The following is a 24,506-nucleotide window of genomic DNA, read 5'->3' as shown; positions in this document are numbered from 1 at the left end:
CCCGCTCCCCGTGCGTGACACAGCTCCTCCTGCCCCTGCCAGCACCTGCTGCTTCGCATCTCCCCGAGCCATCATATCCCTCGGAGGGCTCCCTCAGCTCTGCTCTGAAGCACAAAACGTGCTCAACTGCCCGAGCTCGGCATCCCGCTGAGTCCACCTCGAGGGGAGAAATGACGCTGCTGAAGGAATAAAGCCATTCCCCTCCGTAGGCTATTCTATCTTTATCTTGAAAATTGATATGTTTAGTAGTCATCAAAATTACTCTGCAGAGGATACTAAGGGCAATTTTTTTTTTCCCCTCCCACAACGTGCACAAAGCAGGCTGGTCTAGTGCACATGAACCTATTTTCCTGCCTGCTTATCTAACCATCAAAGCTACAAATAAGATGTGGCTGAGCCGCAGCACTCACTGGTTGTGTCTTCCTGCACCCTACAGAGCAGCTCTGCAGCATGTGCTGGGGAGTATTACATTACCCATCACCCCTGTGCTACGGTTTCAGTCCTGATACCTACTCCCAAACGTACACCAGGTACCCAGGACAAGACCCAGCACTTCATTAAATATTTGGCACATTGTCTCAAATTACCTTTGACACACAGGGTTATTTATACATCACGGCACATGGCAGCCTCTGCCACAAGATAGCATCGTGCAGTACTGTGTGTCAAGAATGCAGGCAACTGATTTAAAACCAATCCCCACTTCAAGACACTTCTACTAGGAAGCAGGTCACAAACTGAGTAATATCCGTTCTATGCACTGAAAAATGTATGCTATTCATTTCCAGGAAATAAAGTCAACCACCCTAATCCTACTTCCCTATCACATACACCCCCCCACCACAACCACAGAAAGATGCTTTCTTTTGTCTAAACAGGTTCACTGTGACGTATTTAGCTCTTTACATGAGCCTTATTCTTCCTAATGCATTTCCTAGGGCACCTAATGTTGAGTTGGTGCAAGGGCAGTGTTTCAGAGAGTAAGTACAGCAAGAGCTATGTGGTTGCATCCACTGAATTCAGTTTTGCATGCACCAGTAGTTCATACTTATGGAGCTTGTTTCCAAAGCCTTAAACACATGCATGTTTCTGACATCCACTCAACCACACTAATGTTCTGAACACAAATACTGTCCAGAGGAGTGTCAGCTGTTACTTCCAAAAATCCACAGAAATGGGAGGAACCTACATTCTGCATTCATTCTGTAAAGTAAAACTCTTAAATCTGAAAAATAGCTCCAGACTTCAGTATTTGTCCCTATAGCCATGTAATTACTTAAACAGTTTTCTGAGCTGACAGACAACTCAAGTTGGCTGTATAGGTGGCAACCACAGGAATTCCTAGCACTCAGTGAAAGGGCAAAATCAAGTACTGAGCAGAAGACTAGGAGATCAGATCTGAAAGAAAACTGATTCCCATAAATTATCCAAACTCAAATACCACATTCCATCAGCAGTTCCTTCAGTCCACCTATGATGGAAATGAGACTGGAGAAGTAAGTTCTTGTCTCAGGATGCTCACTTTTTTACTGCCTCTGAAAGGGGAAAACCAATGGCAATTCAAGTGTACAAGCACAAATTGTGTCTGATCCACAGCTGAGGTGAAGTGACAACAGGGAGGTGATTTTTAAAAAAATTAGCATTGACTACATGTTTACTACCAAGAAGTTAAGCCCAAGTACTTCCTGCAACACAAGACCCTAAATTTTCTCTTAAGCAGCTCAGATTGCTATTTGAAATTACTACCCAGATCAGTGCAAGGTGACACAGCATAAAGAAAATCCATAATAAATGGCCTAATAACAAGTACACGCAATAGGTGAACCTGTACAAAAGGAAGTTGAACTCATGAATGAGCAGAAGCCAAAAGCTACCCAGTATCTTGTAAAGTTCACGTTTAACCACAGCTTTCTTCAGCTAAAAATGGTGTCAGCAGAGACCATTACAATGCACTAGGAATTCCTCCCTTTGCTTTTAGCAACTCTTAGCAGAGCCTGCAGTTGTTCCTCTAAATCCTTCTGTGCTGCTCCCTGTGTGCACAAGTTTAGAGGGCAAGGGTATTGCACATCCCTAACACCACTAACAGATGGGGCTCACCTCAGCCAATAACACAGATTATAGTCTTTGCAATACACTCTTATCCGATTACACGCAAAAAAGAATTCCACTATCTGCCAAACACAAGTCTTCTCAAAGAGAAGGCAAAATTTGTCTTCTGCTCCTGCTCCCCCTTCTGCTTTGCTGTTGGGAAAATTGTTAATTTTTTTTCTTCTTGACTCCATCATATATGATTTGCACGTGATAGACTAGGAAAAAAAACATCTTGGAAGATATAAAAGCCTTACAACTGGCTATTGGAGTTGCCTGTTCAGGTAAGAAGATGAAGAATAGGTTATCTGAACCAAGTATTTTAATGTTCTCAGTCTTCTACAAGTAACACTGTATTAAAATAATAGTAAAAAATTCATAGAATGGTCTGTTCCAGTCTTTTAGCACCCTCACAGTAAAGAATGTATTCCTGATATTTAATCTAACCCTGTCCTCTTTCAGTTTAAAGCCCCTACCCCTTATCCTACCACTACCTATACTTGTAAAGAGGCCTACAAGAGAACTGGAGAGGGACCTTTTAAGGTACTGGAAGGCTGGTCTAAGGTCTGTTGAATTACCATAAGACTATTTAAAGTTCATTACAGAACATCCCTGCACATTCCTAACAAAAATTTCACGTGGCTTTGGAAATTCTATTTTGATGCTTGGCTATGGCAGTAATACAGAACAATGAACTGTAACACCCCTTTGGGCATTACTGGAGTCTAAACAGGCAATAAGCTGCAAGCTTAAAAGGTCTGAGAAGGATTTATTGTGGGCTAGCAGATCCAAAGAAACTGCTTTTCAGGAAGCCAAAAACTCCACAACACACGCTTACAGTGCCAGGCAGAGTCATATTAAAAACTGAATTGGTAATATCCCCTTGGCTGACTGCAGCAAGCAGAGAAACTGCTGGCATTGCTTCTCCAGACCACGGCAGATGAGATGTCAGTGCCAAGAACAAAAGTTTAAATCTAACCCACATATTCCCATCACATAACTCAATAAACCACCTGCCTCACCAGGTCTTAGCATCACAGCTCTAGAAGGCCAACAGAAAGAAGAAATGAACCCATGTTTCCTCCTAGCTACATCAGTGTTACTGGGACACTGAATTGAGAACAATCAGAATTTGAACTAAACATAAGCTAGGGCAGCAGTGTCTTACAATTTGTGTTGTAGTAGGGTCTACCTTTCCCAACAAAGAATGGGGTTTCTCTTGCCCAATTCCCCATACAGTAATTTTCCCACAAAAATTTGGAGGGGATAAAACCCCTGAAAACATAATCCCCACTGAACACAGGGTTATAAGCTCAGAGCAGGAAGAGGGCAGCACATGCAGCTCAGATTTAAGTACAAGTCTGAATTTTTTTCCTTTCATGGAACTAAGAGTCTAGAGATCATTTTGGGGAAGTTTTTACTTGCTTGTAAATGTAACTACGCATAGATGAAAGAGTTAGTCATCTTCTCCATGTCAAAAATAAACGCAGCAATTTCCAGAATGTGTCACAACACAATATTAACTATGTATCTGCACGGTCACTGAATCAGTGGACATTCAACAGCCTTAACTTATTTTCTGGAAATAGCCTAATGTATTGTGCTGGAATACCCTCAGCTACTAACACAACTTCTGAAAGAGTCGATTTGCAGTATAAACACCTGTAAAGCTGGTCCCAGTGATGAGCAAAGCAGCCAGTGTGCCATCCCTGCACAGCCAGGCTGCCAGACACAGAGCAGAGGCTGCGTTTTTCAAACTCACGGACTCCTCACACAGCAAGAGCTTGAAAAGAAAAGGTGCATCCAAGAAACAATTTGCTCACACACAAAATGCCCACACCAAATGCATATTTTACAGGCACACATCCGTTTTACAGGTACATGCAAGCCACGCTACTGGGACAGACACACAAAGCAACCTCTCAGCCTTTCTGTAGCACCTTGGCTCCGGATCCAACATGTGAGGAAGCTGAGACAACAGAAGGACCACTGGGAGGCAGACCTTAATTTCAGCAACCTGAAATTGTCTTTGTTTTATGAGATTCAAAACACACTATGCCCTTAAGAGGCAAAGCCTCTTCCACTAGAAAAAGAGAGCTTTTCTGCTGATGCCAGGGGAATCAAACAGACGAAGGATTCCTGAGGAACAGATACGTGTTACCAAGGACTCACAACAAATGTTACAGCCACGTGGAAGAGTCCCAATGGGAAATATACAGCATTTGAAAGTTTTCCCTTGAGTTTTCAAGGTACTAATTATAAAATACCAGAGCAGCAAGACAGCTGGAGCAGATGCAAGGTATTAGAAGAGTGTTAGAAGAGGAGAAAGACTTAAAGCATGGAGAAACTGGATAGCAATCACCTCTCTTGCTTTATGATTTCTTACACTTAAAGAACATCTCCAACAAAAACATAGGCTCTCTCATCTCCACAAGGCATGGGACAGGGACACCAGACAAGAAAACTCTACTTCAGCATATCTTAGTAAAGAAAAAAATGTTTTCAGATCATTCTTACTTCTACATTGTAGACAAAACTGAAGGAAATCTGAACTCACAAACAGCAGTTCAACCTATAGCACTCTGATATCAGGGTGCTATACAACCTTAGAGCAACATTAAGGCAATTAAGAACAAATAAACAAAAAATGACATTCAGAGTTTGAAACAGAGACAACTTCCCGTTTCTGTGTATTTTTCTTTATACTAGTTTGCTAAGAATTCACCTAATTTTACAGCCAGGGCAGGAAAACTCCCATCACTTGCTGCAGACCACATGGCAAGAGGAACTTGAATGCAGCACGCTTCAGTTTCCTATCAGAACTTCATTTCTCCACCACACACTACAAGACGCATCTCCAATATATTCTGCCAGTACTATTAAGAGTAACAAATGTCAAGCAGCATTTTAAAAGATTTGTGAGGTATCAACTTGACAGGTCTGTTTAACATGGGGGATGATATATCTAGATTGCAGAAACAATGCTGAAAAGGAGAACTGAATCAAATTATGAGTCAAATGTGCTGGTACCTGGCTAGTCAGCCCTGCAATGAAGCAGAGAAAGCAAGACATAGGAAAAGGACTGAGAATTTCTCAACCCAAGGTTTTAAGTGAAAAAGACCTCTAGGTCTGTGCTGTAATGAGGTGTGTTAACTCACATCAGCTGATTTATGGAATCCTGATGTCTTCTAGTGTATGTCATTGGTGACCCCATCATCCCAGCCCTGTGCTACTGCCAGGGCAGGCCCTGCTATCTGCTGGAGGGGGAGGCAGCAGCGATAAGGAGGAGGTGGGGCAAGATTCAAGTCAGGGGAGTAAAGTGGCTAATTACTGCTTTGGGCAGCAAGTACAATGGTTACAAAGATAAAACTCATATTTTAAAAAGACATCTTGTGTTTTCAAGCAGAGAACTGTAAAACTGTATTTTTTCCAGTTTCTAAAGAAGTGAAACATGACAAAAACCAAGACTGAACACAAGATTCAGTTAGAGTAAGACTAAGATCAAGGACGTGTTGAGCGCTGAGTTTTAATTCCTAACACCTTTACTGACCTCAGAATACAGAGAAAAACTCTAGAGTTAGGAGCAAAAGTTTGCTGATGCTTCAGTACAGTACTTTAGAAGTGCATTTCTCAGATTGCATCCTCAAGAAAGGAAAAACCCCACCGTATTTAGAGAAACACCCAGACACCTCAAACTCAGCATAAGTGGACATACACTCATTTAGAGTGCTTGTGTCAATGATAACAGACATGAATTCCAGTTTGGTTGTTGGATAATCTGTTTTCCACCCATGTAACATAATTAGCACCCAACACAGAGTGGTGAAATGAGGGAAGCAAGATGCCCTCTTTTCTCCCAGATCAAGGCACTCCATGAACATCAATTAGATGTTAATGTCCCTGGGAGGCAAGCGTGACAAGTCTTATTAAGCCATTTTAAAGATTAGGATACTGAGTCACAGAGAGATTATGAACTTCCTCAAAACCAACAGCAGAGTCAGAGAGGGGGCAGCTACACCCCAGCTGGCACTGGCAGCAGGGGACTGTGCTGCTCCACCTTACCACAAGACTTAAGAGTCTTTAAGGGGAGGGCGGGGGAAATAACTTCACATTCCCATGAAGTTTCCTGACCATGCCAACATGCCTCCATTTCGACCTGCATCGACCATCTTTAGATACAAAGGGACCATCTTTAGATACAAGAATGCAGTTCAGTTTTCACGCTCAAATCTCATTTTGGCTGAAGGTACCAGCAAGGTTGCCAATTGTAAACAGTTTTTTAAAGTCGACAGAGACCTCCAGATCTTTTATGATAAGCTTGAGAGAGAACTTAAACTTTTTGATACTAGTTCAACCCTATAACCCTTGGGGCAAATAAATCTACATTCATCAGTCTATGAGCCAACCCACGGCCAACTATCTGAATTCAAGTCACATGCTGAATTTGCACATTAAAAACGGAGTGAACATGACAAGACAATCACTATCACAGGTTAACAAACACTTCAAAGCACAAAGAGAAAACCCAGCAGATGCCATATTCAATTAGCCCAAAAGGTGAGCGGGGAAGGATGTTATGCTGATTAACACACTCATTAAGACGCGTCCGAACTAATAGCCCACTTCAGTGTTGTAACACGTTTGGAAAGCACTTAGGTCTGCCTTAATCGCCGGAGCGACAGATTATTCTGAGTTTCCCCGCGTGGCCGCCGCGGGCCAGCGCGGCGTACCCGGCGGTGCCCGGACGGCGGGGGCAAGGGTTAACAGCCCGCGCCGGCCAAGCGGCCCAGACCCGCGGTAACAAGCCCGGCACGGCCTGCCGTAAAGCCCCGGCAACCGCTCAGTAAAGCTTCAGCAACAGCCCGGCCCAGCCGCTCCGCCCCCGGCGCAAGCAACCGGCGCGGCCCCGAGCGCCCGCGCCGCGGAGCCGAGGCCCGGCCGCCGGGCGCCTGCGCCGCCGCCGCAGGGAGGGACCGTCCCGCCGGGGTCCGTCCAAGCCCCGGCTCCCCGGCCGCACCTGCTTCCGCCCGCCCGCAGCGCCCGCCCGGCAGACCTAAACCGCGGCGGCTCCGCTCCACACGCTGCTGGCGCGCTGCCTGCCGCCGGGCTCGGTTTCAGTCGGCTCGGCTCGGCCTGGGGCGGGGGCGCGCCGGCCGGGGCGGGCCCGGGGCGGGGGGCGGGCCCGCCTGCCCGTGTTACCAGCCTGCCCCTGCCCCCCGTTGCGGAAGCGCCTGCCCGAGCGCCCGGCGAGCCGCAAGGTGCGTGTGCCCCGCCGCCCACGGCCGGCGCCGGTTTTGGGGCTTTCCCGAGCCCCGCAGCCCCGGGCGGAGGGTCCGGCCCCGAGCGGGGCGGGGGAGCTGCCACCTGTCACGGGGGAAAGCGGTGCGGGGACAGCGCTCCCGGCGGGGCGGAATGGGGAACTCGGGGCGGCGTGTCTCGCCTGTTTAGGTTCTGGTTCCGAGGAAGCTTAAAGGCTGTCATGTATCCGGGAAGTTCAAGAAGATTTAGGTCGGCATGCAAGTAGGAGTCGACTGGAAAGAAAGTTTGACAGCTGATGTGACTGACAGCACTGACACTGTGACTGCCTGGCTTCAATCAACAGTAACAACATCTTGCTAGGGGCAGAAACAAAGTTTTGTGGAAAAGGAACAAAGAAAAACTATTAAGAATCGCTTAAAGTGCTGCAACAAGGAAGGTGAACAAGCTAAAGCTCATATTTACTCACCTAAAGTTTTGATAAAAGCCCCAGCAGGCCTAGTTTATAGATAACCTAAAACAGTCGTCAATATTTTGACATGTCCCATTTAAGTGACACTGAAGAAGGCTGCGGCAGAACAAGGGAGCCAGACCCTGTTTTGCCATGACATGAGCTATCTGACCCTTTTCACACTTCCCTCCTATGAACCAAATTTGAAGTGACTTTGGATAACACGGAGAGAAAACAAGTGTGAATGTAGCCCTTTTTATCCACACACAGCTGAATGTAACATAATCTGTAATGATTTAAGTGTTTCACCAAGTCTCTAAAATAATTTATTGATGTTAAGGCAGGAATTTTGTTGTAGAAAATATCTTTCATTTGAGTTGAAATTTGTCTTCTAGCTTTTTGCATCGTGCTTGGCTGAACCCAAGTTTTACTCAATCATTAACTTAGAATTGCAGTATGTTTGTCTGCTTGTTTCACTTCAGAAGATTAAGTGTACTTTTTCCTCAAAGTGATAAAAGCAAGAATATAGAAATCATGGTGCATACCATTTTCCTGTTATCTAAAAGACCATCTTCTTTAGCAGCCTTGGGGAAGGCAAGAACTAGGAATGAGAAAATGCTCTTGGCAAACTTCCAGAAAAAGTGATCTGTAGTTAGCAAAGGGAGATGCGTGTATGAAAGAAATAATATCTATATCATTTGTACAAAGTCGTCCTAGTTTCAGTCCACCATTGAGAGCCAGAGAGCCCAGAAAATACAAAGTCAGAAAGAATTTAACCTCTACCAGGAAATACTCCAAAACTTCCTTCTTTAGAGTACCTGTTCCTAATTTGTTGAGAAAGATGCTTACAGCACTGGCCTCCCATGTGTCTCTTCACCTTCACAGCTATCCTCTTCCCTCCACACCTCTCAGGAAAAAGTTAATGAGTCCATAAAAAGATAACCCTCTTCTGCCAAGTCCTTCAAAAAATTTTATGCATCACTAGCAAAACACATATGGGGCTGCATGAAGCCCATCAGGGACTTTAATAACTATAATTAGTGTATTTACTCCTCATCCTTAACTATTTGATCTTTGTAAACGGCCAAAAGATGAATGTATAATTCACACTCGCTAATCTTAAATATTATGATAACCATCTTTAAAAATTATGTTTCATTAGATGTTACTTAACCAGAATTAAGAAATTCTTTATTCACAGTCACACCTACTTCTCTTCAAAGGAAAACATAAATATGATACTCTCTAATCTGATCCCTCTGGGCTAAGATGAGCACTCTTCACTACAGATTAGATTAACAAACACTAATCAGGAACCACCAATCTGGCATTACATGGGGCTGTGCTGGCTACTCTAGCCCACCCTCCCTTCTGTGAAGAGTGGGACATGCAACCATAAAGGGAAATAGCAACTTCCCTGGGTGCTGCACAGCCTCCCCTTTCAGTGAGACCAAGTTCCTAACCCATTTTTCTAACTTGGCAGCGGCTTTGTAATTTTTTTTTTTTGTTTAAACATATCCTGTTCTCCCCCATTGAAAGGGTAGGAAAAAAAAAGAATAAGAATAGTCCTTACAAAAAACAATCCAGCCTTATCAACTAGGATAAAGCCATGCCTGCTAACTCTGCTCTAGGCTGTTCATCCCTCACTGTGGCTGATTATGTGCAACACTCCCTTTCCTGATATGTGCAAGCCTATGTATTCAAATTCTTGCAAATGTAATCCTATCTACATATCCAACACAAAAAAAGCCCTTCTTGTGGTATTCTTCAAAGTTAACTGAATTTTTTCATACAGAGGAGATGGTCTGGCTGTTACATTGTGGCCTGGCTCTCAGCAGACCACGCTGAGCTCCCTCCTCCTCCACTCACCTCCCTTATGACTTTGAGAATCCACATACACATCATGTATCAGTTTGCAATCTATAGGGTGCAGGAAATAAGACTTCCTTAGCTTATGGGGGTTATGAAGGTGAAAACCTCTTATTAGGGTGAAACCTTGACATTCTGCTACATCACATGAAAGGCCATTACAGGTAGCTTGGTCTTTTCCTGCACTGGGTCTGAAATTAGTCATCATACTCATCTCTGGTGAGAATCAGAAGCTAAATAAAAATTTTTTCTTCCTTTAGTAATGCTTTTTGTTTTACATGAACATATAAAGCCATTAGAGTGGTTCTTTTAAAGGAATTTTGCTCTATTGAGTGAGGAAAAGAAAATAGATCTAAGGAAAGGAAGCTGGACTCTTTACGTGGGAGCATATAATTTTCCTGGAGCCTGGAATAGCAGGATTTTCTTACCACATGTGCAGGAAATAGCCCTTCCTACCCAATCCTGGATGTATCAGATGTATTTATATGCTACCCTTAGCATATAAAGGAACTATTCGAGTGTGAAACAGCTTCTAAACAACATTTCTGTTCAAGTTTCCAAACACATTAACAGATTTACACATTTCTCTTGAGGAACAGTTCAAAATACTTCAGTTCACTAAAAAAAAAAAAAAAAACCACACAGAAGTACCTACAAAGCACACATAGCTAATTTTCTAGCCCTCTTCCCACAGAAGACTACAAATTAATTTGTTAGGGAAGTTTGGGGATGGGTTCTTCATCATCCTACCTTCCTCATATTAGCAATTCCTGCTGCAGAAACAGTAGTGGGGCTCTTCCACACTGGCACAGAACTGTCAGGATCTGTATTTGCTCTGTGCTGCCTCTACCCTTTAAGAGGGCAAGCTCTAACAAACCATCCCACAGCACACCTGGCCAGTCACTCATCCCCAGGTTGGTACCATTAGTCCCTCTTTCCTCGATGCAAACCACCTGTTGTTTGGGGGCACGTGTGTGGGTGGTTTGATTTTTTCTGTGTGTATTTTCTCTGATATTTTGACAAAAAGGAGATAGAGCTGGTCTAATGCAGGTTACTGACACAAATCTAGGAAATTTCGCTCTTTGGATCATATCTGTTGGGTAACTCTCCCTGAAGCTAAAAAGGATTTTAGTGACATAAAATTTCTAACAATACACCAAATCTGAGCACTAGGTGACCTCTTGCTCCCAGTGTCATTCAGTTGCTTCATATCCTAAAACACTTTGCTAAATGCAATTTTATAGATTTATAGAGAGTACCCAGCTCTCTATAGAGATTTATAGAGAGTACCACCAGCCTCTTCAAAATCTTTAGCTCAGGAATCATAAAATATTCCTTCTTTGAAGGCAGAAGAAATGACCCTCACACTCTCTAGGAAAACTCTCATTTTAGTAAGGAAAAAAAGTATAGTCCTGTATTTATTCCTATGATAAGAGTCCTGTCTCACTGTCATTTTACTTCATTAAGGGATAATGCCAGCTTTGGTGATGTTGTAATTACAAATCATGGAAACATTTTCGAGTTCCGAAAAGCAACAAGCAGAACCTTAAAAAGTTTGAAACTTCTCTTAGGGCACATGTCATTTTGTAAGATGTGTTTGAATTTTGAGAAGATTTGACAGATAATCAAATAAGGTGGGCATTTGGAAGGGTAGAATAGGTCAGCATGGTAAAGAATTCCATTTTATTCCTTTCCCATCTTTGTAGTCAGTCTTTTAGTCAGCTGTTAAAAGATTTAGTCTTCCATAGGGACATATTTTTATTATTTCCTTAAGGAATATTACTAAAAGTCGTAATTTTTTTAATGTAGAGTCATCAGAGTTTATTCCACAGATATTTTATATTTTCATTTTTGACACTTGGGGGTTTGTGCTCTAAGGAATAATAATAATAAAAAAAACCTTTTGATTTTGCTTTGATTTGCAGAAGTCACTACTCTGAGAAATACATGAGAGATATCAAAGCCATAAAGCTACTTCTCCTGTTGAAATAAATGTCAACATCTCACTGACTTCAGAGGGAAAAGGATCAAGTAATTAAACTTTGTTTTGCATGGATTCCAATAGGCTTTGGATCAGGCCTCATTTCCCTAGCTAGTGCTTGCAGCTTTGCTGCTTTGGATTCTGCTGACAAACGACTCTCTGTAAAACTAACCCACCAAGCTCAGCAAAGCTGATAAGATTTCCTTCCTGCACTGCTGCACTAACACCTTCCCTGAAAATGTGCTCTGAATTTGGTGATGCTTGATTTCAGATTAAGACTTTGCAGAGAGAAGTGAAACTTCATTGTCCACCACAGTAATAAAGAAATTTAAATTAACACACAGGCAAATGATTCCAGGCCATGTACAGCTGGTAGATAGATTCTGCTTTCTTGGGGTGCTAAAACATCTGCATGGGCTGGTAACTGCTTGAAGGATGTCACATTGCAAAGCAGGCAGAGAGGGTGCTCCAGATTGTATTAGAAGAAAAATACACTGATCTGTGATTGGGGAAATTTTGTGAGAAAAGAAAAAAAAAACCCAAACACAAAACCAATAAAAACAACTCAGAAGACTTGTGTATTTAGCACACACCTGCATGAAAATAGTTCCTAGAATGTGACTGTCTGTGAATAAAGGGAACCTTCTGTAAACACATTCTTAATACAAATTAACCTTTCTGTATGTGTTGTCAGCAAGAACCTGAGATTATTTCTTGTCTGTGGGAAACCTTCTGTCAGAGACAAAGATCACTTTCCACATGCTTTGATCTTGGCATATTAAATCTTAGCAGAGACTTTATTTAATTAAATGTTATTTATGTTTTGTGGGTGTTACTGAACAAAAACTTCCCTGAGTGTCATTAATAGGAGAATGACAGAGCTTGAACTAGTGAGGACCATCACGATAAGTCTGAATGCAGAGATGTTTTAGGGAAATTACTGTTTCTCAGACAGCTGAACACTCAGACACACTTGCCTGACTCAAGGATGAAACCACAACACTTCTAAGTGCCATCCTTCCCCTTTCACAGATTCTCGTTCCTCATTTTTAAGTTAAACACTTCTAGTAAGTCTGTGCTATTGTAATTGTTTCTTTAATGTCTATGACTCCATATGCATGAGCAAACCCATGTTGGAAGTTCAGTGCTAAATCTCGGGGAAGGAGGTACTTTCTTTGGCAATGCCAGAGTTTACTTTGGGAGATCTTTGGCTGATCATTTACTGTGCTGCATTATGCTGTATTAGAGAAGAGATGACTTCACTTCCCATGCTTAGCCAAGAAGGAATGACTAGGAAGAAGATATAGTCCCTTTTTTTTTTAAATTATCTAACACAAATGTTTCTAACTTGCTCTATGGAGATAATAGAAAACAACCAGCAACTGCTGGGTATTAGTTTTGTCTGTTATACATCATTGTCTGTCTTGACAGCATAAAATAAATAAATTATATGTATTCAAACCCCCTTTGTTTAAAAAATAAGGTTGCTAAGAAACAAGAGTTATGCACGTTTAATGCCATTTATGGATTTTCAAAGGATACTGTCAAGAAGAGGGGAATAACTGAGGGCCTATAGGTTTCACATAAATTTTGCTTATTATACATATTTCAGCAAGAAGTGTTGATACTTAAAAAAATTTGGTTTATCTGTAGGTTTGCATTTCAGTATGATTTATATAAGTTACAAATGTTACAAATACTTCATGCAAAACTGCTTAGTTGTCATGGTCCAGGAGGTAAGTGCCGTGTGCATATTGACATTTTTCACTACTATGTTTATTGGTAAGAGGGAAAATTTCATTCAGCCTCCTATGTTTCACTGGAGTCAGTACTATGCTCGTTTAAAACAATAACCAACGTTTCTTCTGATTTCACTCAACTGCAAAAAAATAAAAAGAAGAAAGGAAAAAAGACTAAGACATCCACTGAAAGCAAGAATTCAGTGGTTGTCACCAGAGGCCAAACAGCAGCACAGCAACACAACTGCTAAAGCTGAAGATATTCATAGCATTGAGAGGCTGTCCACAACACAGACACAAGAGACCTTTCCCTAAACCTGATGTTATAAAGTTGTGAGTTATAGGTGTCTAATCACTACCTTAAACTTAGGAAAATTATCCTCAAAAGATTGGACTTCTCACTGGGTAAAAATACAACCGTGTTCTCAAAATGCTACTTGGGAATATGCTCTTCAAAGTTTAATTGCTTTTTAACTACTCGCTTCAACGTTAAGGCTTTTTCTTTTTATTTTGCATCCAGCTACAGCAGCACTGAAGATTTCTCTTTCTTATCTGATCACAGAAAGAAAAAAAAAAGCAGCTTATTCCTGTTTCCACCCTTTCATCCCTGGTTTCTTAAATGGGGCCTAAAGCCATTTTACCTGTTTAACCCCGTGTGATAATTAAGTTGTTCAAGCTTAGTCAACTTTGGTTTTCCCAGTTAAATTGGCCCCCTGCCAGCATTGTCAGTTTTCCATAAATTGTAGGGAAGAGCTCAGCCTTCAGTAACACCTCTGTTCCCAGAGGAGCTCAGCACTGCTGTACAGACGTGGGCCATGCACAGACATCGGCACTACCAGAACCCCTCTGCCAAATCCACAGGGGCTCAGGACGATACAATCCTCTTCAGCACTGCTTATGAGAGGGAAGACCTGTGCTATAGCCCACCTGGAAGAGCAAAAGGAGTTTTTCAGCATGCATTTGGCAAGGTTGAGACCGTGTGTGGAATAAGGCCATGGCCGTTCTCCTCCCTGCCATAAGTTTTGGAGATATCAAGGATGTTGCAGGTAGTTCAGCCTTGGCTGCTGCATCCACCAGGGATGGCAGGCTTTGCAGCACCACATTTTCTGCCACCCCTTGGCCTTTGGCTTAGGGCTTGGCAGAGGGGTGCCACCTCACAAATAGCCACCAGCTCCCGGGGTAACACCAAGGCTTGTCGAACAGCCTCCTCTTCCCTGAATTTTATTAGCTCATGCAATCTCACCAGGTCACAGCACGAGCAGTATTGTTCCTGACAACCTGCAAAATATTTTTATGAATTCCATCATATAGTGTTTAAACATGCCATGTTAGGAACATGCTTGTTAGGAACAATCGTAGCTTAAAGAGAGACGTTTTCAGACTTGCACCATCTGCCAGTAGCTTTCCAGTTTTAGTACTAGGATAAAAAAAAAAAAAGTGTTCTTAATTAAAAAAAGGTCCCGTGCATCTGCAAATTTGTCAACAGGGCAGTTGGCATCCCTCCACCTTTCCTGCTCCTCTGTATCCAGAGTTTGAAATAACAGATTTCAGCTGGTGGAGGAGGAGCCCGAACACACCGAGAGCAAAACCACTTTGAACTCCCTGGAATGGTAACAGCAGCACTTGGGGAGGAAACAAAGCCTGGGCACAAGCACGTTTTCTCAACAGCTGAAATGAAGACTAACAACTGCCACATTCCCAGGGGAAATCCTGTTGAGCAGAAACTTAGTCCATCAGCTCGCTCTGGGGTTGTTCTGCCTGGCTCACAGAACTGGCATTTCTTTCAAGTGCCCTTCATAGGGCAATATTTACAATTCATACGTGGGATTGACCTGAGAAACTCAGCACAGCTCAAAAGTCTTCTTTTGCCTGTTCAGCCTTCCTGATTTGCAAGCGCTTCTTTCTGCATGTGAAGTGCTTCTTTTAGCTATATATTGCTGCCTTGCAATTTCTTAATGAGCAGCAATTATGCTGCTCTTTCAAGATATGCATCTGCCATCACCCATTCACCAACACACTGTTTAGCAGTGTATAAGCTGAAGACCAAAAGGTATTTTCAAAATTTTAAAAAGTCAGTTTGAAATATCTCCACAGGATTCAAATGTTTGATTTACTTCCTGGTGATCAAGAGATCACTGTCTGGCCTTTCGCCCACACAGACAAATATTTGTTGTCAGATAGTAAACAAAAGTTTAGTTATACATGGATAAATAATATTAAATGTCTATAAAATATGGTCTCTATCTAACAGACCATTTCAGAGAAGGGTTTATTGTGAAAGTTTACAGATGAAACTTCCTTACTAAAAAAAAGTTCTGCATTGCAAGGAGGCTTCTGCTTTAGTTAAATGGCTGATTTCCTTCCTGAGCCCAGCCACTTCTTGTATCATTTATTTCAGGCAGTGGCAGAGTAGGATTTTTTTTATTTTAGTATACAGTATTAGGATTTTTAGCAAACACATTTCACTGTGTGCTCACAGAAAGTTTACATGTACTTCACAATATATCCAGATTTTGGAAACTTGCCCACTCTTGCCTTCTGTTTTGCTTAAAACATTAGTCTACAAAGCATCAATAAGCATCTTAAACTAAACTAATGTCTGCATGTCATTATTTATAAATGTGTGGGTGCTTTGCCTGGAGGCAAAAGAACCCATAATACTGCTACCATTTACTGTTATATATATGTAGCTTTGTCTGGTTTAGTGCAGGTTTTCCTACAGCATTTTTTTGTTCCAGGTTTTTCATTTGGCCTGCCCTTGGTTCTGTGTGTAGTACCACTTTCACCCAGGCAGCTCTGGCCAAAGAAGGTCAGCTGAGAACAAGGGGTTGGAGCATCTCCCAGGGCCTGGCTGGGCTGCATTACTTGCACTTTTGAGGACAAATATGCAAAGTTTGATGAAGTCAGTGGAAAGACTCCTACTGGCTTTGGTTAGCTCTTGATCCAGCTATAAATTATGGAAGTTTGATTTTATTTCCATTACTTGTCCACAATATTTTTCTTCCTGTGTTAGCAACATAGCTCCTTTTTAAACAATGACAGAACTGCTCTTTCCAGTCAAGTGATCCATTTGTCAGTAAATTGCACTGGAATATGACCAGATAGGGATCCTGAGTTTGCTGCTAATTGGAGAGGGGGGAAAAAAGATGTTCTTTCTGGTTTTGTGGACAAAGTCCTTGATTTCAAGGGAATCATACAGTATCCTGTTATGCTTTGTATTCAGCATTCTAAAATGGGGGAACAGTTGTCATCTTACCTTTCCAGAAGAACAAAGTGAAGATAAATCACTGTTCTAGGAAAACATAGGGAAATTATGGAAAAATTTGTCTAAGGTAATTCACTAGTTTACCAATGGCAGAAGTCATGCTGGAATTCCCAACCTGTGTCCCATTCCTTGCTCTCTCTGTTCATGTGGCATACACAGACTGTATCACAGAAGAAAGCACATAGGAAGTGCACAGTAAGTCAGAATTTTGTCAGTTTAGCAAGGATAAGTTTAAAGAAATGTCTTCTTGGAGTCAAAAAACACGGGCCTTGAAAACAGAAGGACAGCTATCAAAGCAGTTTATTTTGAAGTTTAAAAGTGACTACTATCCCCAGACATTCATCTAAATAAAATAAGGATGTAAAGAAATGGTATTAAGTAATTAAAGTGGGGTTAAAAAAAAAAAACGAAACCAAGAAAATGTTCCTTAAAAATACTGGTGGTGTACAGTAGACAACATCTATGCAGCCATGTATCAACAGACTTTGCTGTCTGTATAACAATTTTCCCTCAGAACATGTTCTATTTATAACCCCCCTAAGCCTTTTGCAGTATGTTTCCTGTTCAGACATACCACTTAATCACCAGAAAATGACTCAGCCAATACCTTCAGTCACTTCCCAAACATGGGATTCAAAACTAGTGAGAAAATTATGAGCATGCTTAAAACTTGACTGATGAGTCAAAATATTGTTTAAACTGATCCTTATTTTTTTGATATGCACATTTAGAAATCATTCACTCTGTCAATGGGAGCACATAGGCACTTGTTCACCAAGAATATTTTGCTTATTCATTCACTCTGAAATGCTTTCTGTTTCTGTAATTACTCTACTATTTCAAAAGCAAACAAACAGGCTTATGACCAAAAATTGTAACATGGATAAGACTCCCTCTGCTCTCTTTTGGTCTGGGGTGGCCATTGCTGTGAAGAAATACTTGACCTTTTTAGCTTGCATAAGACACTATCTTGGAAATGCAAAGACATAGCTGGCTGAAATTGTCATTTTCAACTTATTTACTAACTCATTTCTAATTTTCCAACTCTAGAATATCAGAGATCTTGTTGTGTTTTCTATGCACAAAAATGAATGCTATTTAAATAATCAAACACAAGCATCATGCAGCATATTCATCTGCCAAAAAATTAGAGATGGAATTGAATACAGAACACAACCATTTTCAGTTCTTCCTTCAAGAGCAGAAGCATTATCAAAAACTAAGCATGGAGTTCCATCCTAAAACAATAACTCATGCATAACTACTATCTGCATGATTCATCATGGCAACAACCACAGAAATTCTTCCACACTCCCCAGTCAAGAAAGAGGAGTAGAAGTATTTCCTTTTGTCCAGATTTTTAAGCACCACATTTCTGGCATTTCAACCATTTAGCTTAAAGACAACCTCACCTACATGCCTTGTCCTAATCTGTATGCCATAACAAAACCCCAACATATTCCTGAACCTTTGGAATGTCCCGAGGGACACATTCTGCAGACAAGTCTCAGATCTGTACAATCCCAGAAGTAGTACTGTAGAAATAGAATTTGCATTTACAAAGGAGAGGGTTTTTATTTTGAGGACTCTTAAGTCTCACCCTGTTTTGCAGCTGTGGATGTTGTGGAAGTAACTTGCTCACAGTGCAAACCAATGCCAGGCTGAAAATGTCCCAGCTTTCACCCTCATAATCTCTCCACCAAACACTTGCCCCCATTATTTTCACTGGCAGATAGGGAGAAGGAAGCTATGGAAATGACACCCAAGTAACATCATTTACTCAAAATCTCTCTTTTAGATAAAAACTTCTTTTCTGTTATTGTTTTAGATACTTCACAAATCTGAGGCAGTAAGGAATAATCACTAAGAGTTTATGAGACCTTGGTCTATTCAGCAGAAGAATACCCATGATCCATAGAGAGAAAATTACCCTCATTTGATATCTATTTCAATTTATCTAGGTTTTTTACAGTCTTTCTCTAATCCCACTGGTTTCTTGCAAGCGGATTTTTAAAACAGGTTGGAAGTGATAGAGGAACATGTTAAATACCTACACATAAGAGGAGGCTTTTGAAAATAAACCTTTTCTGTGTTAACTAAGCTAACTTCATATTGTGAGTCTTAACAGGCCAGTTATGGGCATATGCATGGCCCCCATCCTGAACTGACCTGAATTTGTGCCAGAAGTGGTCGGAAAAATAAGGATGCCGTATCATCTGACTGACAATGTCATTCTGATAAATGTCCGAGGTCACATTCCAGCGCTATCATTGCTGGCCTTTCATCTGCCAAAACTGTTCTCTCACTTTCACAGCCAGCAGTGCAGCAGTGCCTCAAAAGCAGCTGAAAAACACACCAGGATAACTACCATAGAAACATCAGGGGGAAAATCAAAATACTAGTATGTTTTTGCACCTACAAATGCAGTTTCGAACGTGTTTACATCTATTTCTGCCCCAAATTTTGTTCAAAGTATCAACCTTTCTCCATACTATGGGATTACTGGGGGTTCAGTATGGAAAACTGACAGGTGTGAACACAGAAGTAACACTCACAGGAGCTTTGTGTATCTCAGTATCTGCAAAGTGCCGTGAGTTCTCCCTTCTCTGCATGGCATTTCAGGTTCCACAGTTTTTCTTCCTCTGATACCAAGTAATTATTAGTAATTATTAGGTAATTATTAGTAGTAATAATTAGGTAATAATGAAACTGCTTGTCAACAGCACAAAATCTAGGCATGCTTTGCTCTTAATCAGGAAAATTTATGTTTCTTATGTAAGATATACCTACCTTCCCTCTTTTCCGAGCCAAAGTTCTTTCAGCTGGTCCTATGTGGGACAAGGTGACCTCGACTTCTTCTGAAAAATAGCATTTTTATAGCTCTACACCATGCACATATTTACTGGGGGTGGAAAGAGACAAGTGTCTGCAGTGTCCTTACAAGTTTTCCTGCTGACCCAGGGCACGCCCATATGACCCTCGCTCTATAGCTGCAAGAAGTTTTGATTTAAAATTTTGTTTCAAAATAGATTTGGACAGCTGCCTAAATCTGAATACCCCAGGGCTGTGTTCTGAAAGAGAGAGGAAAGGGGGAAAGAAGAAGGAAAGTAGAGGGAAAAAGAAAGGAAATTGGATTAGAAAGAAAACTCCCCAAGTAAACATAGGTGAAACGATTAAAGAGAGAGCTTGGAAAACTCCGTCTCCTTTAAACTTCTTAGGAAATAAGGATTTGAAAATAAGTGCAAGTCAGCCAAAGTATAATTAAACTGTTCAACAGTGTACCTCTTATTTAACAAAAAGTCATTATGCGAATGCATTTTTTAGATTAGATGGAGCAAAATGAGTTGTGTACAGAACAAAAAGTAATACTTTTGGGCACCAGTGTTACTTTCAAGGCCCCTGTTTCTCTTGTGTTCCTAAACAAGTCTTTCACTTTCTTCTGTGGAGAGTAACTTAATTAGTTTTTGCTTTGCACCTTCCTCCCTGTTCTAATATGGTAAAATCAGAAGTGGATGCAAAGAGCAAACCTGCTTGAGTTCACTTGGTCACATCCCATCTGTGGGTAGTTCAGTGTACCTTTTGGGGAGCTCACAAAAGCAAACTTCATCGAGACAAGGCAAATTGACAAACAGCAAAAGGCTGTTGCTAGAAATATCCCATCAGACTGGCAGAAACAATAAAACCCCTCACCAAGGAGTAACATATCAGTTGGCCTTTGGTTAAGAAATGCTCAGGAAGCAAGAACCTGTCCATTATGCCAGAAATAGTTCCAAAAGAAGCACCAACACCACAGGTGGAGAGGACTTTACTGAGGTAGCAAATTGGGAAACTTGTGACTGTGGGCTGCTCAGGAGGGAGAGAAGACTTCCCAAAGTGACAAGTCAGATTAAAGCCTCTTCTCTAACTGTCCCTGAAAGAGCCTTGCTAGCCCCAGGGGGAACTCTTTTCCCTCACCTGAAGGGATGCAGCATGAGCACATTTTTGTGCACACAAAAGGTTCACAAGACTAACTAAAACCCACTCAGCTTCATGCAACTTCCACTGAGTTCAGTGGTGCAGGACCTGCATCTGGGCGATAAGAGAATAACTTATTTTCTTACAACAAATTAGGATTCTATTTTCTTCAATGCTCTTTCAGGAAGTGGGCACGTATGATAAAAATGTAAGGTTGCAGATAACATGGGTTAAAGTGATTTCTAAATTCAGTTATGTCCTGTTTGCTGGGGGTTACTGCTGCCCCAGATTGCAGCAGCTCATCCAATAGTAATACCATTGCCATGCAAAGCAAATGAATCATCTTAAGTCATGCTCTTTGCTGAAACCAAACCTTAAAACACTCCAAGTATTGACTTATTTTAAAACCATTCACTACTTCACTGCTTCTGATAAATTTCTTCATGAATTGTTGCATGTGTCTGTGGAAATGGAAACAGAAAATAATAGGAATGGAGCCATGTCCTCTACCAGTTCATGTTGAATGCACCCTTGATAGTAGATAATCAGAAGGAAAATTGGACTCAGAGGAAGATATACACATAGATTAATAGCTGAGGAACTTTATCTTGATTTCTTGATTTCCTGTCTAACCATATACCTTCTGTTCGCATTACAGTACCCCTTTTAGAAGTATTTTAGTCTTTATTAAAAAGGCTTAAGTATTAAAGAAGCTTCTGCATACCAAAGAAGATTGCACCAAGAACTAGCTTGCCTCAGAATAAAAAAAGACCCCTGCTACTGCAGGTTATTTGTGGCTTGAATGTATCTAGTTTCTACTTCCAAATTTAGGGTGTTTCTTCTGGTTGATTTACAGAACTGGCAGTCACCTTTCCTTTACTATCAATTAACTAGGTATTTAACATTGCATTTCTCTCTTTTTTTTTAATCCGAATGTCCCATGTTCATAGGATGATTGAATCATATATTCAGTTGGCATAGGTGTATTTATAAACCACACCTACAAATACACATTATGTGTCCATTGTCAAGCTCTATCACCCATAAAACTATGTCAACTGATATTGTTTATGTTACCATCAATTATTTGTTTTCTTATTGCAAACCCTCTCGGATTAAAGTAAGCTAAAGAAGCTCATGATCCATACCTTTTCCCAGTTTAAATACCAGTATATCGTTTATTTTCAGCCCATTTTATCCTACAGGAATTTTTAAAAAAATTCTTTAACTCTCCCAGCTGTACCCATGAATTACTGGACTACAGTCAAAGCTGTAAATAGATTTTTGTATATAAAACAAATTACAAGTGGGAATCAAGAGGGACATATGTCATCACACAGCAAAGAATCAATAATAGACTTCAAATTTTAAAAAGATTATGAATTCCTGCTCTCAATATGTTGACTCTAATAAAACCTTCAAACAGCAGTTTCTGAGCAGGAAGTTTGGCAGGACTCAGTAATTCAGTCCACAGTAAATAAAGGTGTGGACAAGTTTCAAAACATCTCGGGTGGTGACAGGGTCAAAGCCCAGCACCCTTCTACAAATGGCGAAAAGAAAACTTCCAAATGCTTGAAATACTGTTCTCAAATGGAAGGATTAAAAAATAGCACAACAGCCTGAATCTGAAAGGATACAGTAGCTGAAAAGTAATTCCATATAAAGAAAAAATAAAATCAGTAAATTCAGTAAGTGGTTATATTTAGAAGGCCTTAGTGCCAGATTCTTTTCTGGTATTGAATTGTTGCCAACCCTACCCCTTCTAAAGATAAATAATATCAAAGAGGCAGCTTTTGGTCATGAGAAACAAACACAAAGATGGTCAAGACTTTGCAGAAACAGATAAGTGAAAGGCTGCACTGGATCATACATAGTAGCTATGCAGGGGATCAAAACCTGATATTATGGATTTCTGTGGCAGAGTGACATCAATCAGAAGAAACAATTTCATTCACAGGGTTGACACCCTTGGCTCTCAAACAGTAAGCCCAAGTTTACACTGGCCCTAAGCCCATTCACCCTAGAACAAACAAGTATGACACTAAAAATCAGGGCAAAATCAGAACACAAAGCATGACAAATAATGTCTGACTTTTCAAAGTCGCAGCAGTATTTTGTCTTTTCTGGATAATTTAAATCTTCCAGTCACTTGCAGTTAGTATTTTGAAAGCTTTTGCTGAGTTGAGCTGTGTTCTTGTACCATTGACAGATTTTGTTTCTATACTTTCCTTATAGAGAGTGATTGGATGGATTAGAAGTCACTAGTTATTCCCATGGGACAAGACTGTTCATCTGGTTAAGTATTACTTTTGTCCCAAACACTGCTGACCAATATGCCAGAACTGGTAATGCATATTGAACAAAATCCAGCCTGTGAAGAAAGCCATTTGTGAAAGAAGCAAACAAAACAGCTGTGATTACACACATGACACGACAGAAGTATTTCTCTGTGGAGCCACAGAACTGTGTCAGCTGGAGATCCTAAATTTAAACCATGCAGCATCAAGTTTCAGATATGCACCAAAACCACCTACATGTCAATATTTATTGGGACTTTGGGGTCTGTAGATGCATTTGAAAGGAAGACAGATGCTTAAGGAGAGCAGATGTACTGCATTTTAATCCCAGCTCCTGCCTGGGTAAACTTGGCTTCTCCTCTCATCTCCAACAGGATGTAAAACTACTTAGAAATGTTTCTTCTGTGTGAGGAAGACTTTACTCATGTGATTACTGGGTTAAGAGGTAAAGATTAATGATTGTAAAGTGCTTTGAAATCCAAGATGAAAGGTAAAGGCATTATGCAAGAATGATTATTTTATACCATTTAATATCATTTGTTCAGGATGATGTCACGTAATGAGAAAGGAAGTATTTTTAAGATGGACACAGATCTGGCAAGGGAACTTATATTCTGGCTGCAGCAATTTTTTTTCTTGTGCATATGACATAATTTCTGTGGGTCTGAAATAAATGGCAAACCACATAGGGAAAAAGAAATACCTTTTTTTTTTTTGTACATAAAGTCTTCCAGTGCAGTATGTTGCCTGCTTTTACTGGGCCTTCAGCCTTTTTTGGTGCAACAGCAGATTTACAACACACAGAAAAAGGACTCACCACAAAAAACAAACAAACAAAAAACCCCCCAATGAACCAATCAATCAAAAAAAACCAAAAAACTTTTTCTTTACCTGGTCTTCAATCACCTGGTTTATGTGCCAGCAATACTCCACACACATTCAAGGCACCCCTCACCCACTGTAGATCATCTCTGTATCTCTTGCCAGCTGGTGAAAGAAAAAAAGTGCCAAATCTCTCCCTCTATCATTTCCCCAGTCCTGCTTGCCACACCTGTAAAATAAAGAGAAGTTTCTCCTGATGGAGAGAAGGCAGAGAAGTAGAAGGAAAGGATACAAGTGGATGGAGCAGAAGAGAAAAACCCAGAATATTTCTGTTCTAGCAGTGGGAAAGGGGTCTAACATTTTCTTCATTTATTTTTTGCACAAGCTGCTGGAGCGCTGTAGAGTGTAATTCTACTTCTAAAGAAGGGCTCTGTCCCCTGGAGAGCTCTGGGCAGGGCAGAGTTGCTGGGATGGGGCTGTGGCAGCCAGCCTAACACCTCCCTGGTGCTGCAGCAGGTAACCCACTCGTCTCAGGCAGACACTGGCAAAAACCTGACATTTCTCCATGACATTGCCTCACACATTATGTAAGTAAATCCATCTCTCTGTGTATAGCCACACAGGGGAAATATTTACACTGCTAAGCATTTGGATTATCAGAGCATAAATAAAGTGAAGGCTACTGGAGCCACTGTAACCCATCAGGGTGAAGCGTGAGCTGCACCGTGGAACGTGCCCCGTTATATCACGTGCCCTGGATGTGTCAAGGCTGCAATGCTGGACT

The 24,506-nt window shown here is 41.1% G+C and overlaps 1 protein-coding gene across 2 annotated transcripts in view; it reads right to left on the bottom strand.

The window, feature by feature from the left end:
• MICAL2 (microtubule associated monooxygenase, calponin and LIM domain containing 2) overlaps positions 1-24,506 on the bottom strand; it is a 146,954-nt gene that overhangs the window by 119,012 nt on the left and 3,436 nt on the right. For both annotated transcript variants that reach the window (XM_018076037.3, XM_018076038.3), the window contains exons 2-3: positions 23,792-23,951; positions 19,440-19,507 (exon numbers count right to left, since the gene is read on the bottom strand). The gene's annotated coding sequence lies outside the window, so the exon portion shown is untranslated. The remainder of the gene's footprint in view (positions 1-19,439; positions 19,508-23,791; positions 23,952-24,506) is intronic.

This window comes from Manacus vitellinus, unplaced genomic scaffold (assembly GCF_001715985.3).
Source record: "Manacus vitellinus isolate BGI_N305 unplaced genomic scaffold, ASM171598v3 scaffold_30_pilon, whole genome shotgun sequence".
NCBI lineage: Eukaryota > Metazoa > Chordata > Aves > Passeriformes > Pipridae > Manacus > Manacus vitellinus.
Note: the sequence above shows the minus strand (reverse complement) of the source record. Positions and strands in the feature narration are given on the sequence as shown.